Below are 22765 nucleotides of genomic sequence, written 5' to 3'. Positions count from 1 at the left end.
TATATATATATATATATATATATATATATACACAGAGGCTGCCCGCGGGGTTCCGTTCAAGTCCCTGCTCTGGAACCATGTCCTGGATGATTTCTTGAACATCGACCTTGTTGAAGTCCAATCACAAGCATATGCAGATGACCAAATCTTGATGTTGGGGGCAGACTCCAGGGCTCTCTTAGAGCAGAGCCGTGCCGAGGGTGAGGCAAACGAGGCTCTTGCCTCAGATTAAAAGCTGAAAGGGGCGCCAAAAGAAAGATTAAATAATTGCCAACATTGCCATGATTAATAGTAGGGCACAATTTTTCATTCTTGCCTTAGGTACTAAAATGACTTGGCATGGCCTTGTCTTTGAGACCTATGCAAACTGCACTGACAGTGCTACAAGAATGGAGTATATCTTGCAATAGTCATCAACAAAAGTCTACCTTTCCTTCTGCATCTTGTCAACCTACGTAAGAAGGTCACAAACTACACTGCTGTAATGGCCAGGGTAACCCGACAGGACTGGGGCCACAAAAAAGGGCACCCTGGAACTCTTCTATAAGGAAGTTTTCATCCCTGGAATCACTTACACCTCCGGGGTATGGTTCGCAAAGACACAGCCCATTGTCAATCGCTGAAAGCTATAAACTGTAAAAATGGCTGAATTTTCACTTATCTGCCTTAGACGACTCTTGCTTTGCTGATGTCGCCCCATACTTTTTCCCACTACTGTACTATAGGTAGTATGAAACTCAACAGTGTTTATCGCCGTTACTCTTCTTCTTTCCCCCACTCAAGCGCACATCTCTCTGGCACCACACCAAGTAAAGACAGTAATTGTAATCCTATCTCACCTTTATTAGTTGGGTCACTGCACAACAAGATATCCTTACTTGATCAGATGTTGACCGACTTGGAGAGATGGATTATGCGAAAAACAAAGAGGAATTAGATAATCTTCATTGTAGGAGTAATAACAATTAAAAATAGATTTTAAGGTGTAATCTGAAGCTTATAACTGTGGAGTCTATTGTTGTCAGAAAGTTTCTTATGCAGAGAATCGGATTTCCGAGCCCAGAAGTCAGGAACTTTCACCCCGTGCGAAAGTAGGATTCATTTTCCCATCAATGAAGCTCTTTCCTTGCTGTACTTTCATCCCCAAATACCTAAATTTCGAGGGACTAAATTTCCAGTCCCTGGAAATTTAGTCCCCCACTAAAACAAGCTCCTGGCCAATGGGATTGTGGTAAATGTGTAAAGAGGGGGACCTATACAGGGTGTCTCAAAAATATTGGTACAAAAGATATTAAGAGTAGGTGACCGGCGGAATTACTTAGCAAGTACAGGTCACTGCTGAAAAAAAGCCGTGAATTAGGGTTGAACTTGAAAGTGTCTGCAATTCTGCCCAGACACGATAGGAGGGTGTTAACAGGAGAGATTGCTTCTACAGGGATGGGATACACTTAAATAGAAAGGGTGCAAGAATTTTTGCTGATGCTGTCGAGGCAGTGTTAGGTGGGTCGGAAAACTGCTAGTTGGGGGGGATACAAGGACTAATAGATTAACAGTAGCCACTGGCAGAGGTGGAAGTGATTCTTGCACTGCTTCTATTGATATGAGCAGAAGTCTGAAAAACAAGATGCAGGATATTTCAGAGACTGCTGGTAGTCATTGCGGTACAAGTAAACACATGGGTTGCGTTAGGGTAGCAAAGAATAGAAACAGGTGCATGTATACCTGCGTGTACACAAATGCTAGGAGTTTGGTAAATAAATTTGATGAATTTGAGGTATTGCTCAAAACATCAAAGGCAGATATTGTTGGGATATCAGAGACGTGGTGTCACACAGATATAAGTAATGCGGAACTGGAATTTGGGGAATACAATGTGTATAGAAAGGATAGACAGGACAGGAGGGGAGGAGGGGTTATGCTATTAATTAAGAAACACATAAAGTCCAAGGAAGTGAAGCCAGTTGACATCGATGGACAGGGCAGTGCCGAATCAGTTTGGTGTGACATAAGCATAGGGAAATCAAAATTGAGAGTAGGAGTGTGCTATAGGCCTAATGACTCTGATGAGTATAATAAGATATTGTACAGGGAAATAGAGTGGGCCAGTAAATCAGAGAGTCTTATAATGGGGGATTTTAATTTCCCAGATATTGACTGGAATTTGTGGGTTGGTCACTCGCACACTAGCAAGGCTTTTGTGGATTTATTGGATGATTGTTTTCTACATCAGCATGTTCGTGAGGCAACAAGAGGGAGCAATACTCTTGATCTGATTATCAGTAGTGACTCTTCGTGCATTAAGAACCTGCAGATAAATGAACCACTAGGTGGCAGTGATCACAGTGTGTTGAAGTGGGATTTACTCAAGGAGGTAACTACCATCAGAGGTAAAGGGAAGGGTTTTTGTTTTCGTAAAGGCGACTATGATGGTCTGAGACAGTATTTAAATTCTGTACAGTGGGACCAACTGATGATGTTACCAACAGCAAACTCTAAATGGGAAGCATTCAAGGAACTAATCTTGGAGGCTACCAGGCTTTACATACCAACTAAGAAATATTGTTCAAGGTTTAGGCCTAAATGGTTGTCAGATGAACTAATGAGACATGTGGCAGAGAAGAAAAATGCATGGGATACATATAAATTAATGGGTGACATGGAAGCCTATGATAGATATAAGTTGGTCTGTAACCAAGTCACAAAGGAGATTAGGCAGGCAAAGGCAGACTACGAAAAATCCTTGGCAAAGGATGCAAAGAAAAACAGAAAAGAGTTCTTTACATACTTGAACTCGAGAAGGAAAGGGATGAATCAGATTGGTCCACTGGATATTGATGGTTCAACAGTTGAGGATCCTGCTCAGGTGGCTAACAATCTAAACGAGTATTTTGCATCTACATTCACGCATGAGGAGTTATTCAGGAAGGAGAATGATGTAGGTAAAGTAAACATTGGCAGTGAGCTGGATGATTTTGTAATAACTGAGAGGAAAGTGGAGGAGAGATTGTTGAGGATAAACATAAAAAAGGCACCTGGGGTGGATGGGATCTATCCAGTTATATTAAAGGAGGCAGCAAAGGAAGTATGCAAACCCCTAGCCATAATTATGAGAGCTTCTTTGGACTCAGGGGAGGTACCCATAGACTGGAGATGTGCAAATGTAACCCCAATTCACAAAGGAGGATCAAAGGCTGACACAAGTAATTATAGACCTGTTAGTTTAACTTCTGTTCCAGGTAAATTAATGGAGGCACTGGTTAAAGAAGCACTGCAGGATCATCTAGACAAGAATTCAGTTATAGCTCAGACGCAGCATGGTTTTGTTAAGGGCAGGTCTTGCCTGACCAATTTGATTGGATACTATGATGTAGTCACAAAAGAACTGGATGCAGGGAATAACTTTGATATTATATATTTGGATCTTAGAAAGGCTTTTGATACTGTTGCACATGGAAGACTGCTGCACAAATTGGAGCAGTGTGGCATTGGAGGCAAATTGCTACTATGGATAAGGGGATGGTTGAGTGGCAGAAGACAGAGAGTGGTAATCAATGGACACTGCTCAACGTGGACTAATGTTATTAGTGGAGTTCCTCAAGGTTCAGTGTTGGGTCCGTTGTTGTTTTCGGTGTTTATGAATGATATTGATGATGGGATATCAAGTTTAATGTCCAAGTTTGCAGATGATACAAAGGTTGGCAGGGTCGTTAAGGACACTACTGACGCTATGCTGCTGCAACAGGATCTGGAAAGGTTGAACAGATGGGCTGAGAGGTGGCAAATGAAGTTTAACATTGACAAATGTAAAGTACTACATATGGGAAACAGTAACCCCAGAGCAACGTATCAACTCTGCGGTACTGCACTGACAGTGGTGGAGAATGAAAAGGACCTGGGGGTAATTGTGCAGGGAGATATGAAGTTCTCTGAGCAGTGCAGACGAGCTGCAAGAGTAGCTCATGGTGTCTTGTCAATGATATACAGGAATTTTTCTAGCAGGGATAAGGAGGTGATTATTCCCTTGTATAAGGCAATGGTTAGGCCACATCTTGAGTACTGTATACAGGTCTGGAGGCCTCATTTCAAGAAGGATGTAGAGCTGCTGGAACGGGTACAGAGAAGGGCAACAAGATTAGTAAATGGAACAAAGGGTTGCTCTTACGAAGAAAGGCTTAAGTTTTGCAAATTACAGAGTCTGGAGACTAGGCACCGGCGAGGTGATCTGATAGAGGTGTATAAGGCCTTGAATGGTTTGAGCATGCTCAATGCCAATGGGATTCTTCATCTTTCTCAGAATAATCACCTCAGAGGGCATAAATTCAAATTGAGGAAGGACGGATGTCGGATAGATGTGCGGAAATTTGCCTTTGGCCAGCGGGTGGTTGGTTGGTGGAACCGACTTCCATCACTTGTTGTTGAAGTTGATAGCCTAAACAAATTTAAAGCTCAACTGGACAGGTATTTCGAACGAACGGAGGGGTGAAATGGGAGTGGGTTTTTTTTTTTTTTTTTTTTTGGCTGATGCTGAATAAGCTTGCTTTCTTGCATCGTATGCCTCTACTAATGCTAATGCTAAAATGCTAAAAGTTTAGGGGAGGTAGGTAACATCTAAAGGAATGTGAATCACATAGGAACCCATAACCGGAAACATCACTGTAAGTCGGTAGACGACACGGTAGTCGCCGCATGAAGAACATGCATCGATACAAACCATGAGCTGGCAGACATGCACCTAGTGTATGGATTAGCAGAGGGCAATGGACGAGCCGCTCAACGAATTTATGGAGAATGCTTCCCAGACAGACATGTACCGGACCACCGTTTGTTTGCGCATGTGCATCGAAATTTGTGCGATTATGAGTCATTTAGAGGTAACAGGAGTAGTGCGGGCAGACCACGTTCGACGCAAACTCCCACCATGGAAGAAAGTGTGTCGAATGCCGTCCAGAATAATCCTACTACCAGCACACGTGCCGTTGCCTCTGCCTTAGGAGTGCCTCATTGCAATGTACAGCGTGTCTGACACGATGATTCCTTACACCCCTTTCATCTCCAAAGGGTTCAGTTACAGCTCCCCCAAGATCATCCTGCACGTGCGGCTTTTGCGCAGTGGTTTCTCCAAGAAAGTGTTCAAGACTTGAATTTTCCAGCCTATGTTTTGTTCATGGATGAGGCTTATTTCACTCAGGAAGGCTTATTCAATCAGCACAATGCTCATGTGTGGGCTCACGACAACCCACATGGTGTGCGCCCCCATGCGGCACAACATCGCTTCGCAATAAATGTGGGCTGGTATGGTCGGTGACTGCTTAGTCAGCCCATACCTGTTACCATCCCGCATGAACTCCACTAAATATCGGGATCTTTCTTGAACAAGTTCTACCAGGTTTACTTGACGATGTTCCAGCAAATGTGAGATGCAACGATGGTGGAAGGTGTGTTCGTGACCATTTGAATAGGTGTTTTGGGAGTCGATGGATTGGCCATGGTGGACCCGTTGCCTGGCCCCCACACTCACCTGATTTATCGAGCCTTGAGTTCTTTCTGTGGGGGGCCCTCAGATCTATCGTGTATGAATCGCCTATGGAGAGGGAAATGGATCTCGTCTGCGCTGCTGCTGCTACTGTCAAACAAACTCCAGGTGTGTTCGACAGTGTCCGCCAATCCATGCTGCGTAGGTGTCACGCATGCATCACATCTCGTGGTGGAACCTTCGAGCATCTGTTGTAACATCATGAAATGCATCCATCTCGTACTCCATTGTTAATATTATGTCAAATAAATGTTTGCCACTAATTACTGTCTTGTGTCATTTCTGCTTCTTGTGCCTCTGCTACTACTTTCCCGTTACATTTCCGGTTATGGGTTCCTATGCGATTCACATTCCTTTAATGTTACCTAACTCCCCTAAACGTTTGTACCAATATTTTTGAGACAGCCTGTATATTCAGAGGAGAGGCAGAGGTTCTTTTTTTTTTTTTTATTTTCCTGACCGATCGCCGGCCCCAAAGCCTTCCTGGCAAAAAAACTATTGGAAGAAGTGATAGAAAAGAGAGGTACAAGTGCTGGAGCAGGAATTTTACTGTTAAGTCTCATATATTCTCACCCTAACTTTATAACATAGTAACTGAAATATGAATGAAAGTGTCAGACATCCATAATTCCTCCCAATTTGATGTAGTCCAACAAGAAGCATGCCTCCTCATTAGGAACACTTACTGATGTGGTATCACTCTTACATCACCTTATTAATTAGAATGCAAGTCACGTGTGAATCCGCTAGCAATAATGTAATCTCTCTAGCTTAGACTGTTACATATTGAGTCTGTACACTACATTTACATGTATGCACCTACACACCTGAACTGAAAGATGAGCGTTGTTCCCAGTAGCAACAACTGAAGGCTACATGAAGAATGCTAACATATTGGTACACATGTACCATTAGCTTTAGATGTATAATATATCATTTTCTCTGTTTGTTTTGTAGGAGAGAGAGAGAGAGAGAGAGAAAGAGAGCTTAGTGTGTAATTTGTATTCAACCTGCCTTTAATTTTAGGCTGGTTGGTAGTAAATAAATTGTGTTTTGTTTAAGTATCTTTGCCTTAGACCAATTCTCTTGCTACATGTTAACCTTAGTAAAAGATCTATAGTGGAGAGCATAATAAGTCTATTATGCTCTCCATTCTTTTTTTGCACCAGCAAAAAAAAAAAAAAAAAGAATAAAATAATAAGAAGAAAATTTTAAAAAAATATATAATTAATAAAAGGAAAGGAAATAGACAACCTATGCGTTTCCCTCCAATTGTAGATAACTATCCAGCTGACCTTTGAATTTCCTTAAACTGTCAGCTTCTACCACCCATGTAGGTAACTTATTCCAGTAATTTATAACTCGTTGGCTAAAATAAAACTTCCTGCAATCCAGTCTAAACATCTCCCCACGTAATTTGAATTAATGACCCCTAGTTCTAGAATCATTTATAACCATGAAAATTTCATCTTCATTCATTTTACTTATGCCTCTCAGAGCCTTAAACACCTCAATCCAGTCTCCTCTAAGGTGACTAGTTTCCAAGCTCTGTAACCCACACATTCAAAGTCTTTTCTCATATGGACACCCTTTTGCCGATTCCATCCAGCGAGTTACGTCTTTGAACCCTTTCAAAAAGCTCAATGTCTTTCTTTAGGTGCGGTCTCCATAGTTGAATGCAGTATTCCAAATGTGGTCTAACAATAGCCTTATATAATGGGATTATAACATCCTTATCTCTACTAATATAAATCACTGTTATTCGATAAATCAATGATATGACACCATGGGCCTTACTTGCAACCTGCCTACAATGCCCGGAGAACTTCATGTCTGACTGTATCATAACACTCAAGTCCCTTTCCTCCACTACTGGCTTTAGTTCAACTCCACCAAGCACATAAGCTATTTTGGGGTTACTGTTCCCTAAGTGTAATACCTTACACTTTGCTGGATTAAAGCATAGCTGTAATTTTTCTGACCATCCCTGAAATCTATCTAGGTCACTCTGAAGAAGCTCTGCTTGGTGGTGAAATAAGTTCAGTCCAGTGGACTATCTAGTGGCCATCCTGTAAACACCATTTTTGAGATGTACTACCCTCAATGTAAGGAAGATTAGATCTTGCCATGATGCACATCATAATATCAAAAGACATCAATCATATTACTTGATGGAAGAGATGTGGGGGGGATGGAGATTTGCTCTGGAGACTAAACATGGGTTTCACCGTGTCAAGCCTCCAAAAAGCAATGTGGTGGTATTGCACTAGTTGATGAAAGTCATCTACTACCTTGTATTGCCTGGTAACACAGAGGGGCAGCATTCCTCTGTGTAATGTGGACACCATATCTCAACTCCTGCTTATGTTGGTTCACACTTGAGTGGTCACCTCCGGTTTACTAGGTGCCATATTTCAGGTACTGAAATATGCAGATATTTCAGGACCATTGTGAAGGTGCAAGCAGACGATTTTGTTGTCGCAGAACAATCAGACTTCACTGAAATTTGCTCAACTTGACATAAGTGTCACCTGAATATCAGTTCCATCATCATTTTGACTCTTAGGCAGCAAGCCCAGCTTGTCATACCTAAGAGAGAGAGAATTCCTGTGACAACCTCAAAGATACATTACTAATTACTAATTTATTAACAATAATACAGTAGACTAATACAGTTCCCTCAAAAATCCAGCAGACTAGCTGAACTTTAAAAAAAAAAAAAAAAAAAAAGCAGTGCAGTTGCCAGATTTATGCATTATGTTTCATTAATAACTCAAAGCAAGTTTCTGTTTCACATATTTCATAGATACATCATTGTTACTATATATTTGTGACATAAAATTATTCGTTTTGCAAGGCACTGAGTACTAATTCATAGTAGAGTAGTATGTATGAAGCGTTTAAGGTGATTTGATTTCCAAAACCATACTGCACATTTATACCTTATATTAAAAAATACTGACAATCATACTGGTGGTAGTAATCATACCCACAACCTTTATGCCTTAGGCGAGTGCATTACCCACTTGACCAGTTGTCTGTCAGTACAAATTAGCATTTGACTTTAATGCTAGAGACTACAATTCTGAGGAGATTATGGGGATCAGAGTTACTGTACTATCTAGTAAAAATAACAAATTATTTTTGAATACATAGGCTATGTACATAATTCAAAAAATTTGAATTTTCTAAAATCCAGCATGCTGGGTCCCAGGGACGTCAGATTTATGACGTTGTATTGTATATAAAAATAGCTGTTTTCTTTCACTTCACTGTACCATAATATTCATTCAATATTTTGTAATACTTTATAATTACAACACATGAAATAAAGCACTTATTTGAAGCTCTGTGATATACTCTGTCTCTAAAAGACTCCGTTGGATGGCTGAAAAAGTATCCTTAGCTAGACGTTGTCGTTGTGGAAAAGTTTCCCCATAGGTACACTGAGCTTCACTGCTGTTCTTCTTTGATCATCCATATAAGAAATGCCATTTCAGCATTAGAGTACCAATTATTCATGGTCAAGGTAAAAAAAATAGCATCTGAACTTCAAATAACAACAAAAGTACTGATTCATATACAGAAAACTTCAGAATAACTAATAAACAGAACCACCAATGATTCACTTTAAGAAATGTTGCTCAGTAGTGGATGGATTTGTTCCGAAATTTGCAAGCATATACAGTTATGTCAGATATGCAACAGATTAAAATTTACCTATCATATTACTTATTGACTAGTATACTTACCATCACTCTATAAAAACAGAAAACAGGTTATAATTCAAAAGGGAAGTATTTCTGCACTATGGCCATATGAACTTTTTTGTTCCTATGCTCAGAAGAACACACTCATTAAGTTTGATGAGATCTTTCAAAAATACCTTGTATACAAAGTTTAACATACTGTGAAAAGAACATTGTGTAGCGTTTCTTAAAGAAACAGTGTGAAAAAGAAGCACTAGTAAACCACATTAATTACTTTAAAGTAGAATTTATTATATTAAAAAATTTGTTTCCAGAAATCCGCTGGTGTGTATTCACTTATACCTCTACTCCAGGGGTGTAGCAACCTTTTTTTGAGTGAAGAGCCATTTTTGATCTAATTAAAAAAAAAGAGAGAGAATCCGAAGAGCTGCACCTCAGCTCAAGCTGGGAGGAGGGGGAGGGGTGGGGAAGTTTTTATAGAAATGGAATAGAGTGGGAAGGTGTTTTATTAAAAAAATATATATTTTGAAATATTATTTAATACTGAAAAAATGTAACAAACATCAAATTAGGTACGAATTAATGTCACTTTTGCTGCTGAACTTCTTGAGCAAGTCTCTCAACATCAGGCGAGCATGCCATAATTTTCATCTTTAAACATGCTGAGAGACTCGCGTTGTTCAGACTGTTTCTTGATTTATTTTTAATGTAGTTCATGTTTGAAAATATTTGCGCACAGAAATTCGTCGAACCAAAAACTGAGAGAAGTCCAAACACAAATATTTTCAAATTTATATATGTGTCCAGTAAGCTACTCCATGCATCGACACAATTTGGTCTTGCTTTTTTTCAACTCATCTATCACCATCCAATTGTGTAGAATTGCAAGGGCAGCCTTTTGCCTCTCCAAATCCCCAATTTCAATTTTAAGGCATTTTAGTCTTGCTACTCCATATGTTCTTGATTTTTAAGTCCTCTAATTCCATTTCAAATTGTGTTTCATGTGGGCTAAAAGTTAGAGCTGCAGGTTGTTGACCCCTGCTCTACTCCAACTTATAAACCCTAAACTATTTTTAAATAGTTTAGAGTTTATAAGTATTTAAAGAGAGGAAGGACATGAATTCCTTTCTTTGCATCCTTCTGGTTGTAGTCATAGAGTAGTGCCTTTTCTTTGTTCAGGCCTGATGACAAGATTACAGTAGGAATCTAGAAAAACCAACAAACTGTCAAGTAGGTTATTAGCTTTGGAGTAAAAGTATACATGAATACACACTAATAGAATTTCTATAACCTAATTCTTTAGCACAATAAATTCTACTGACAAGTAATTCACATAGTTTATTAGTTTCTTCTTATTAACAATTCTAGTTGCAGTTCTTTTTAAAAAGAAATAAGGAATATACAATGAAATGTATATGTGCCATTACCAAAGATGACATTTAGCCATTTATAAATATTCCTTGTGTTGACTATAGACAGTTATAGTTCTGAAGAGCAATCAAAAGCAGTGGCATAGATAACATATGGTAAATGCCACTGTCACCATAAGGGTCACATTTGCCTTGACCCTGCACTATAACTCATTATAGTCTTCCAAAGGAATAAAAGAAATGACACTGAATAATGGAATTTATAATTCATTTTAAAAATATGGCTATAACTGTTGTTATCTAAACCAATTATTATAAATGCCTGAAAAAAAAATGCTATATGCACTTAACCTGATTATTATTTTATAATTTAATTAATATTACACTAATTGAAAAATTAACTAATATTATAAGATATTATAAATACTAATTTATTAATTTAATTTAATACTTAAAAAATTTAATTTTAATTAATAAATAATTTAGTAAACCACTAAATAAAAAGCAAAATGGCCATTGCCAGTGGCCATTTTGCTTTGCTCTTGTTAACACTAGAGGGTGAGGGATCAACCACATTAGTCCATTAGATATGAAGTGCATAACTATTAATGATGATTTTCAATTTTCTGAAAAACTGCACACCTATATTCACCTGTGAATAAGTTTTTATGGATGGGAATTACGAGTCATAACTGGGAGATAAATGATTTTATAATAACTGAGAAAGGAATGAAAGAGAAACTGTTGAAGTTTAAAGTAAATATGGCACCTATGGATTCAGAGGTCATTATGTATTGGATATTGCATATGTCTCTTCAATTCAAAGAGGGGAGAATCAAAGGGTGAAATGAGAAATTAAAGACTTGTAACCTTGACTTCTGTTCCACAGAAAACAATGGAATTACTAGTTAAAGAATTAACGCTGCACCACCTAAGCAAAAATGCAATACACGGCAATTACAGCATACATTTATTAAGGGCCATTTTGTTTGACCAGCATGATTAGATGCTATGGCATATTAACTGGATGCAAAAAATAATTTTCACATAATGTTTACACCCAAAAAATAATTTTTACATCATATATTTAGATTTCAAAAAAGCTTTTGATACTGCTCCACATGAAAGACTGCTGTACAAATAGGAGCAATGTGGCATTAGGAGGCAAGTTACTATTAAGTATAAAGGGATGTTGAGTGGAAAAAAGCAGAGTAGTTATCAATGGGCACCGCTCTTCTTGGACTAATGTTATTAATGGGGTGCTCAGGGTTCAGTGTTGGACCAATTGATACTGATGAAGCCATATAGGATTTAATGTCTAAGTTTGCAGATGATAAAAAGGTTGGCAGTGTGGTTAATAAGAGTATGGCAGGGTATGCTACTGTAACAAGTGGGTAGCAGTACCAACCGTGTGGTACTACACTCAAGATGGCACAGAACAAATACCCGAGGATAATTGTGCAGTCGGGCACTGCTCAGTAATTCAGCTGTGCAGCTAGGACAGCTATATAAATGTCAGTACAAATGAATCGTCATGGACAGTCGCTATGTCGCGCTGGCTGAAAATCGCGGAATAATTCATCCAAAATAAAAAATAAACTACTCTCAGCGCCTTCGGTTAACTACAACCATAACTGAAAAATCCCTCCACTTACAGCGTGGATGCCTCACGTCTCCAAATAATTGAGAATTGGCGAAACCACAATACGATCAGAGATGATTACGGCGAGAGGGTGCGTAAATTTAATTCACCTGCAGAATTATTTACGATTATTAAAACTGGCAGCTTGAGGTTATAAATTCATAACACACACCAAAAAAAAAATAATAATAAATAAATAAATAAAAATGCTACCGACTCACACCACACATACCTTTGGGTTGTGGACATAGTTTAACACTAGTTAATTTATCTTGTTTTTTTTTTTCTCATCTGCAGTTAAATCAACCAAAATTATGGGAATTTCATAAACTATTTGATTGAACAAAAAAAACAAGTCCCTTTACGGTACAAACAGCCCCACAACTAACTTCCTGCCTGATGTTGATACATTTCAAACAATCTGATGCGCCTCTTGTTGAAATGTCAAACATGTGGGTGGAGTCACTTCAGATATTTTACGGTGGATTCATCCTAATTGCTTCACATTAATTATTGCAAATTGCAAACACGTAAATAAATTAGCATGATAGTATTCGAATCTACCTACAATTGATTTAGCAATTTAAATCGATCTTGGTATCAGAGGGTAACAAAATTGAATTTTTGGCAAAGCTGATAATACCGTCCATAGTATCATATGTTAGGTACACAGAGTAGTAACATTATGTGTAATAACCCCGGGGGGGGGGGGGGGTTCACATCTGGTGAGTATGGGTTTGGCACACCCAGGGTCCTGAGCTGGTTAGCATCATTCTTCTCTTTCTTGGCGATTTCTCTCTCTTTCTCTCTCTCTTGCGGTAGTTCAGATTTTTTTTTTTTTTGTTTGTTTTTTGGCTGGTACAGCATAAGCCTCAGGCTTCCTTGCACCATACAGCTAATAATAATAATAATAATAATAATACAGTGGTGCGTTATACCTTCATGGGGCCCAAGGCAAAATGGAATTTGGGGCCCCATCTAAAATTGGGCCTAGGGCAAATTTGAATTTGGGTCCCATATTTTTAGATTGGGGCCCCAAATTGCATTCCAAGGCAGTCTTTATTTTTTAAAATAACTCAACTATTTAAGGAAGAACTAAATACAAAACCTACAAAATCGATAAAACAATTTTTGAAAAGAAACGTAATTTTGAAATTAAGCTTCAAGTAAAGTTCATTGTCCTTGGCAGGTAGAATATTCAATTTCCGATAAAAATCACTTAAAAGTATTAATAAAAAACAGCAATGAGTTTTGAGTTTTTGAGACAGTGATTTTGAGGCTCCCTCCTCTGATCGCGACCCCAGGCAGATGTCTTTTTTGCCTATAGAATAACGTGCCACTGTAATAATGTACTGTATGTGGTTAGGTAGTTCCCGTGGTCAGAGCCGTGCCAAGGATGAGGCGAACGAGGCCCTTGCCTCAGATTAAAAGCTGAAGGATTGAATAATTGCGAACGTTGCCATGATTAACAGTAGGGGGCATTTTCCATTTTTTGACTCAGTACTAAAATGGCTTGGCATGGCCCTGCCCATGGTTCCAATAAATCCGCGTTAAGTATTCTGTGACGTTGTACAACTTTCCAAAATCAGTCCGTGTGTATTAGTGCAGTGCTTCTCAAACTATCTGTGGTGAAGGACCGTGACGCGAGGAACTTTAATGGGCTTTTTTACACTGTGTGGTGGAGTTAGTCCGTCTCATGTGTAAATAGCAAGATTTTCCCCCCCAGAACTGAGTTTTTTCCGTCAGGCAAATCGACCAGAGAACACGAGCAATTTAGAGACACGGTGCACATTGGACCAATTAACATAGATAGGTTGACTACTGAGGATCATGCTCAGGTGGCTGATAAACTGAATGAGTATTTTTCATCTATATTCACACATGAGGAGTTATTCAATGACGGGAGTGCCAGAATTTTATCAAACTCTAACAGTGAGCTGAGTGATTTTGTAATAACTGAGAGCAAAGGGACAAGAAATTGTTGAAGTTAAACATAAAAAAGGCACCTGGGGTGAATGAGATCTATCCAGTTATATTAAAGGAGGTAAGTAAGGCAAAGGAAGTAAGAAAACCCTAAGCCATAATTAGGAGAGCATCCTTGGGAGGTCCCCCTTGGACTGGAGGTGTGCAAATATATCATCAATTCACAAAGGGGATTCACAAGGTGACACAAGTAACTACAGATCTGTTAGTTTAACTTGTGTTCTGGGGAAAATAATGTAATCAGGGGTTAAAGAAGCATTGCAGGATCATCTAGACAAGACCGCAGTAATAGTTAAGACACAGCATGGGTTTGTTAAAGGGAGGTCTTGTCTGACCAATTTGATTGGATACTATAATGTGGTCACAAAGGACGAAATGCCAAAAATAATTTTGATATCATATACTTGGATTTCAGGAAAGCTTTTGATATTGTGGCACATGGAAGACTGTTGTACATATTGGAGAGGTATAGCATTAAGGGTAAGTTGCTACAATGGATAAAGGGATGGTTGAGTGGGAGACGACAGAGAGTGGTAACCAATGGACGCTGCTCTTCGTGGACAAATGCTATTAGTGGAGTTCCCCAGGGTTCGGTTTTGGGCCCGTTGTTGTTGTTGTTTTGTATATTTCTCAATGATATTCATGAAGGTACATTAGGTTTAATGTCCAAGTTTGCAGATGATACAAAGGTTGGCAGGGTTGTTAACGACAGTAATGATAGTATGCTACCCCAACTAGATCTAGATAAGTTGGACAAATGCGCTGAGAAGTGACAACTGAAGTTTAACATTGACAGTAAAATGCAAAGTACTGCATATGGGTAGCAATAACTGAAGAGAAACATACCAACTGTGTGGTGCTACACTCAGGGAAGTGGAAAGTGAAAAAGACTTGGGGGTAATTGTGCAGTCGAATATGAAGTTCGCTGAGCAGTGCAGAAGGGCTGCCAGGGCAGGTCATGTAGTCTTGTCAATGATATATAGGAATTTTGCTAGCAGGGACAAGGAGGTGATTATTCCGTTATACAAGGCAATGGTCAGGCCACACCTAAAGTACCGTGTACAGGTCTGGAGGCTTCATTTTAGGAAGGATGTGTTCCGCAGGTGTTTCTGTTGTAGGTGTGCTTGCCTAACAATGTTCTCTGTGAATCACTCGGCTTCCGGAAAATCTTGACGCTAATATGTGTATCCAGAAGACCTGGGTTTCATATGACAGTCCAGTAGTTTGGATTAGGACAAAAATCTTTCGCCTTCAAGTCTCACTCAAATTTATTTAAGAGTAAGCTCGCAGCATCAAAGATTGCGTTGTGATTAAACTCAAAAGTTCTTCTGGATTCGACCTTTGAGCCCCGCTTAACTATAGTTCATAATCTACTGAGTGAATTATGTGCAACAGAGAATTGTCACGAGGCAAAATGATCAACAAAACAAGGTTTATTAAACATATAAGTCATACAAATGAGTACAATAGAAGTGGTCAAAACTTTAGATTATTTGGTATATGGTTGCTTGGTAAACTAACTGAACAGCAGGCATAATCTTGCTGCTAATAGTATTACAATTTTAGAGTGTTTTTCATGTGGCTCTTCCACTATTCCTCTCGTGAGTATTCACAATCACTGGTGGCAGTCAAGCCATACAATTGTTCTACTATTAGAATAAGGATATATGTCAATTTACAATTACAATAAATATTATAACAACTAACTTGACAGGTCGCGTTAACTGTTAAATTCTAATTATGACAGGTAGGTACACAATTGTCAGAATGATTTTATGAGAAGAGAGGTCAGTGGGTGTAGATCAATTAAAGCAAAGTGGAAAGTATGATTAACTTCGAATAGTTGGGTTTGAGTTGTTTTAGAAAAGGCTAGTCAACTTACCGACAAAAGGTCTTTCGTCCTCGGGCACTTCTTGATCCTACTCTTTGATCCATAAGTACAACTTTGGGCTAACTTCCTCGATTTTCTTTATCTACTGATCTTCACCTCTCTCTTCACTACTTTCGGCTCTAGAAAAACTCTACAAATACTGCAAAACCTCTTGGGTATCTTCAACTGCTCTCTAAGTCTCTCGGATCCGCTCTCTGACTCTTCCAACTTCGAATCCCCCGAAATCTACATTAAGATTGCCAAAAGCCTTTGTTTTATATCCCCTTTTCATATATATACTTCTGCATCCCCCTATCTGAGTTTCCAATGACCTGTTCTGATCTCACGGGTCAATAATGTGGGGCAAAGAATTACACTTGGGGACTGTCAACTTTTGGGATTTGACACTACTAAAAATGATATGTTATATGGAGAAAGGAAATCTCATATTTGTGTAGGGCAGTATCTTTTCTTTTGCAATCGCGGTCATCGAACATAAATCGATACACTTTTACGAACAGAATTTTGAAATGACAGTGAGTGTATTTGTCGGATTCGATTGCGTAAGAAATCATGTCTCTTGTTCTGATTTCTCACCTTTCTCTGTCAAAAGTCGCATTCTCCTGCTGTCATTGCTAGGGCAATTAAGAGTTGGCTGCCTGTCCGTTGCCGTCGGGAGAGGGGGCTGACGCCATTAATTGACTAGGCACTTAACGGCGGTATATTGTTTCACCGGCCGCATCCCCTGGGGTGCTGACTGATTGCACGTGCCAGCAAAAAAAAAAAAAAAAAAAAAAAAAAATGAACATTAGATTTTTTAAGTAGGTACTGTATAAATAAATTATCTGTTTATACTCCGGTACGACCAAACGGTCAGAGGTGTTCACAAAATAGACAGAACACAAGAAACAGCACCGTACGGGCTCTAACCCCGGTCACTCAATACACGTGTACTTATGCACCCGCGCGCCTGACCACTAGGCTACGGCGGCCTATATGAAACTTCGCGCGTAAATTGATTAAAATGGCCGGTTGCACCAATGTAATTTAAATTTTAAGTGTTCCTAAAATTGACAATATCGTATCGGAACGGTAAATGAGTTATTGAGTGTTGAGTCAAAATTTTGATGTGCAGTTTTTTGTTTAAGTCTAGCTTAAAATTTAAGTCTCATTGATGCAACTGGGCATAAAAATAATAACTTACCCTGTTAAGCGTGAGGTTTTTCGAAAACAGCTTCAAAAGGTTGAATAATAATAATTGAAATCATATAAGGTAAGATTCAATAGCGTCACTAAAGCCTATTTGGTTTAAAGTGCAGCGTAGCTTTGTAAAGGGTGCAAATTTGACGCAGGTGCAGACAGTCCTATGTTTATATTTATGTTAACCATCGTTGACACTGATCAATCCGACTTACATCCTTCACTTACTGCACACGATTTATGGTGATGACATATTGGTCTTCTTTCCTGAATACGGGAATCGGTTTACGTCCGCCCCCTAAGCTGTAATTTTTAACCCTACCTTGCAAGTTGTCTCCCCCCCTGAAAAAAACTAATAATTTTTACTCAATTTACAAAATTGAAACTTTCAAGAAGTATATTCATTATATAAATAGAAGTATATTCTTTGATTTCCTATCTTCAAATTGCAGCAAAAACTATTAATTCACTCGAGCTTACGTCATTAGCGTTACCAAGGTGATTATAGACAAGTAATTATAGACCTGTGAGTTTAACTTCTGTTCCCGGAAAATTAATGGAGGCACTGGTGAAAGAAGCACTGCAGGATCATCTAGACAAGACTTCAGTTATAGCTAGGACACAGCATGGTTTTGTTAAGGGGAAGTCTTGCCTGACCAATTTGATTGGATACTATGATGCAGTCACAAAAGAACTGGATGCAGGGAATAACTTTGATATTATATACTTGGATCTTAGAAAGGCTTTTGATACTGTTGCACATGGAAGACTGCTGCACAAATTGGAGCAGTGTGGCATTGGAGGCAAGTTGCTGCTATGGATAAAGGGGTGGTTGAGGGGGAGAAGACAGAGAGTGGTAATCAATGGACACTGCTCATCGTGGACTAATGTTATTAGTGGAGTCCCTCAGGGTTCAGTATTGGGGCCTTTATTGTTTTCTGTATTTATAAATGATATTGATGATGGTATATCAGGCTTAATGTCCAAGTTTGCAGACGATACGAAGGTTGGCAGGGTTGTCAAGGACACTACTGACACTATGCTGCTGCAACAGGATTTGGAAAGGTTGAGCAGATGGGCTTCGAGGTGGCAAATGAAGTTTAACATTGACAAATGTAAAGTACTACATATGGGAAACAGCAACCCCAGAGCAACGTATCAACTCTGTGGTACTACACTGACAGTGGTAGAGAATGAGAGGGACCTGGGGGTGGTGGTGCAGGCAGATATGAAGTTCTCTGAGCAGTGCAGACGAGCTGCAAGAGTAGCTCATGGTGTATTGTCAATGATATATAGGAATTTTTCTAGCAGGGATAAGGAGGTGATTATTCCCTTGTATAAGGCAATGGTCAGGCCACACCTAGAGTACTGTATACAGGCCTGGAGGCCTCATTTCAGGAAGGATGTAGAGCTGCTGGAACGAGTACAGAGAAGGGCAACAAGAGTACTAAATGGAACAAAGGGGTTCTCTTACGAAGAAAGGCTTAAGTTTTGCAAATTACAGTGTCTGGAAACTAGGCACCAGCGGGGTGATCTGATAGAGGTGTACAAAGCCTTGAATGGTTTGAGCATGCTCAATGCTGATGGGATTCTTCCTCTAGCTCAGAAAAATCACCTGAGAGGGCATAAATTCAAATTGAGGAAAGACAGATGTAGGATAGATGTGCGGAAATTTGCCTTTAGCCAGCGGGTGGTTGGTGGGTGGAACAGACTTCCATCCCTTGTCGTGGAAGTTGATAGCCTAAATAAGTTTAAGGCTCAGCTGGACAGGTATTTCGAACGAACAGAGGGGTGAAGTGGAAGTGGTTATTTTTATTTATTTATGTTACTTTTTTTTTTTTTTTTTTTTTTTTTTGGCTGATGCTGCATAAGCTTGCTTTCTTGCATCAAATGCCTCTACTAATGCTAATGCTAATGCTAATGATCCAAGGAGAAAATAAAAATGTAAGCAACTGTCTTGGAAAACTTTCTTCTGAAAGTTTGGAGTATACATTTCCCAAAGTAAAGAAAAGTAAATGTACAGATAAATAAACCAAGTAAATGTACAGATAAAATAAACTAATAATAATAATAATAATAATGACGTTAAAGAAAATAAAAATGTAAGCAACTGTCTTGGAAAACTTTCTTCTGAAAGTTGAGCATCATTATTTGCGAACAATAATTTGCATTGTCTATCTGTTACAACATTTTGCTTTTACTGCTTTTTGTAATTGTTGTACGAAAGAATTGCAACGAATTGTTTTTGAAAAACAAAAATATCGCATTTCCGTTCTTCAGTATGTATTGTGTCTATTAACAAAAAATTAAGGAAATTCATCTATTGGAAAAAACATTGGAAACGAAAAAAAAAAAAAAAAACTGATCACTACAATGCGCATTTCATAAAAAAAAAAAAGTTCGCTTCATTGTAATTGCTTTTAGAGGACTAAATCGGAACAGCAGTTTCACGGATCTATGTTTGATCTTCTTTCGAAATTTCTAGAAAATATTTCTATTCATAGCTGTGTTATAAACTTCGAAAACTGATGGCGAAGGAACTTCGCATGCATCTCACCTGGTGTGCAAACGAAAAAAAAAATATGTGGATTGTGGAAAATTGTAATTGTTACTGAATACTTCGATATTTCCTTGATATGCATTTGATACAATCAAAAAATTTCAAGAGAAAAATTGAATTTTCATTATCACACACAAGCGGGAAAAATTCACCATAAAGTGTCAAATGTTTGGATGCCTGGATTTCATTCTGAGCTGCAAATGTAATTTCACTTCGATTGTGCTGACAGAGTAGCTGTTTGCCGAATGAAGGAAAACAGGGTTCATTTTCCTAAAATTTCCATTTCTTTTCTTTCACTTGGGGAAAAAAGACTCTTTAGGGGAGGGAGTTCGCCCTTTCTAGTCCGACCTTAGGGGAGAGAGAGAGAAAAATAAAAATACCCTTTTGGTGGAGAGACGGTCAGGAGGTTATCAAAGCTCCAGAGCTCTAACTTTCATCAGAGATGTTGAAGTTCTAATAAGTCAGTTTCATCGCGGATGCGGAAGTTCTAATGTCTTTCTTTATTGCATTCAGTTTGACAGTTTGATGCTAAAAGTTCTAATGTCAACTTCATCCTAGCATTAGGCGGTGGCTCCCCAGACCAGGCCAGCTCCTCTCTCACCCTATATGTTTTATTTATTTTTTTTTTTTTCATTTATTTTATTTATTATTATTTTTATTTATTTTATTTTATTTATTTATTATTATTATTTTTTTTTTTTTTGCTTGTGTTGTTGTTCTAGCAATCCATCCTGGATTGGGGCTTCTCTGGGACAGGATAATCCTTCTTCTCTTTTCTCCTTCCCTCTCTTCATCTTATACAAGTTTTTCTTTCCTCCAAGGAGGAGGGCACTGATCACTGCTTCCAGGTAGCCAAAAGGCCAAAACACAACATCACACTATAGAACACACACACAAGCTCACAAACACAGTTTTTCGTTCCTGTCACTTTCTCCCGTGCGGTATGAATTTTTTTTTTCTCTCGCTCTCTCTCTCTCGCCTTCCTTTTCGTCTGTCTTCATCCAGCATGGGATATTCCTATGTGCTTTGTGGAATGAATTTTTTTTTTTTTTTTTTTTTGTTTTACACGACACACACTGCCCTTACCTTGACAGAGTCTGTAAAAACAGAACAGAGCAATGAAGCGGAGATGAACTTTTGTTCGAGGAGCCGCCCATACAAAAACACAAAAATAAAACTAATAAAAAAAATTAGCATTATAGCTCTAAGTCAGCTTCATCCTAGGATGCCGAAATTCTAATAAGGCCGATTTTGGTCCGGTGTGAATTTGAGAAAAAAATCCACTTTGCTTTACTGTAATTGTTTCAGGGAACAATATTTAGCATTTTTACTTTCTAACAATATTTTACATTATTGCTCTGTTACAGTGTTTTGCTTTGTTGCTTTACGTAATTGCTGTAGCCAACAATGTCGGTGTGCAGGATGTTTCATCACAGATGCTGAAGTTCATCTATATTAACTGGGTGCACTTCCTTTGATTTTAATTAGTCAGTTCATCCTAGAATGCGAAAGTACTAATAAGTCCAATTTTGGTGTGCGAATTTGAATGCAAATGACTATGGTTACTTTCTTTCCAGTGACCACATGTTTTCGTCTTGCACAGATGTTTTATTGTGGATACTTCCTTCCAGTAAAATCATTAGTAGTAATGCTTTATTGTACTAAAGTAATTCGTTGTGTAGGAGGAAACGGTTCTTGCTCCTAATTGATGTAGCACTTTTGAATTCTCGTAAAGTGGATCATCTGAACACAATGTAAATTAAAAGGACAGTAAAAGAGTTGATAATTGGTGCCATTGGTGGGGAGCATTCCGATAAACAAATTTTCTGTTTATACTATGGGACCTCTGTCAGAGGAGATCCCAAAATAGAGAGAGAGAATACAAGAAACCACACCGTGTGTTTAGCAGTCACAGATTGATTGCGTGAAATTTCACAATCTGCCAAAAACCACAGTAAAACAGGAGAAGTGATGGGGAGAAAATCTATTTTTCAGCGGGGTTTATCTTTTTATTGCAGCTCAGAACAGCATATGACAGTGGATGGTGAATTTATTCGGCTTCTGAACTAAAACAGAATTTCTCCCTTTGTGATGACATCAAAGCGTAACAAGCAAATATTTTCTAACAATACTTTTTTTGAGCAGCCGTTAGTCGCAATCTGTTAGCTTTATATTGTTAGAAATCTTGCAGTATTGTGAAGAAGACACATTTCAAGAAACATTTGTTATTCATAGCAGATGATTTTTTTTTTCTTATTTTGCACACCAGTTTTCGAAGTTTATAACTCAGATATAAATAGAAATATTAAATATTTTCTTGAAATGTCGTTAGAAGATCAAATATACATCCAAGGAAACTGCTGTTCCGATATTGTTCCCTAAAAACAATTACAATAAAGCAAACTTTTTTTTTTTTTTGATCAAATGCGAATTGCAGTGTTATCAGTTTTACACCAGATTTTCTCGTTTCCAGTGTGGCTTCCAGTAGAAGAATTTACTTGATTTTTTGTTAAATACCATTCCTATTTGTTTTACACACACAAACACATAACTAAGGAGGTCAGGTATTAATATAAAAACAATTAAATAAAATTAGCCAAAGACGCCGGGCCCCTAAACAGCCCGGACCCGGAGGAAATTGCCTTGCGTGCCTACATGGTAGCTACGCCACTGAGTACTACTAGTACTACTATTAATTAATAACACTAGTCTGCTACCACTACTACTACGAAATTATAAGTATATAATATATTTTCTCTTTTTTTTTCCTTTTTTCAGATATAAAAGTATAAATTATAAATCATCTCTCCAAAATGTATTCTCACAAATCAGGAGCCCAGAAAAGAAAATACAAGAAAGAACGAGATTAAAACGAAAAAAAGGGGTCAACAAACGCT

At 38.4% G+C, this 22765-nt stretch overlaps 1 protein-coding gene across 2 annotated transcripts in view; it reads right to left on the bottom strand.

Moving 5' to 3' along the window:
* Chsy (Chondroitin sulfate synthase) overlaps window positions 1-12598 on the bottom strand; it is a 29615-nt gene extending 17017 nt beyond the window's left edge. The window contains exon 1 of one of the 2 annotated variants that reach the window (XM_090382121.1): window positions 12488-12598. The gene's annotated coding sequence lies outside the window, so the exon portion shown is untranslated. Of the gene's footprint in view, window positions 1-12268; window positions 12341-12487 lie in introns of those variants that run through there. The other variant, XM_090382122.1, reaches the window with a different exon arrangement.
* Between the last annotated feature and the right edge of the window lie 10167 nt (window positions 12599-22765).

This window comes from Mastigoproctus giganteus, chromosome 9 (genome assembly GCF_048544385.1).
Source record: "Mastigoproctus giganteus isolate SK-2022 chromosome 9, ASM4854438v1, whole genome shotgun sequence".
NCBI lineage: Eukaryota > Metazoa > Arthropoda > Arachnida > Uropygi > Thelyphonidae > Mastigoproctus > Mastigoproctus giganteus.
Note: the sequence above shows the minus strand (reverse complement) of the source record. Positions and strands in the feature narration are given on the sequence as shown.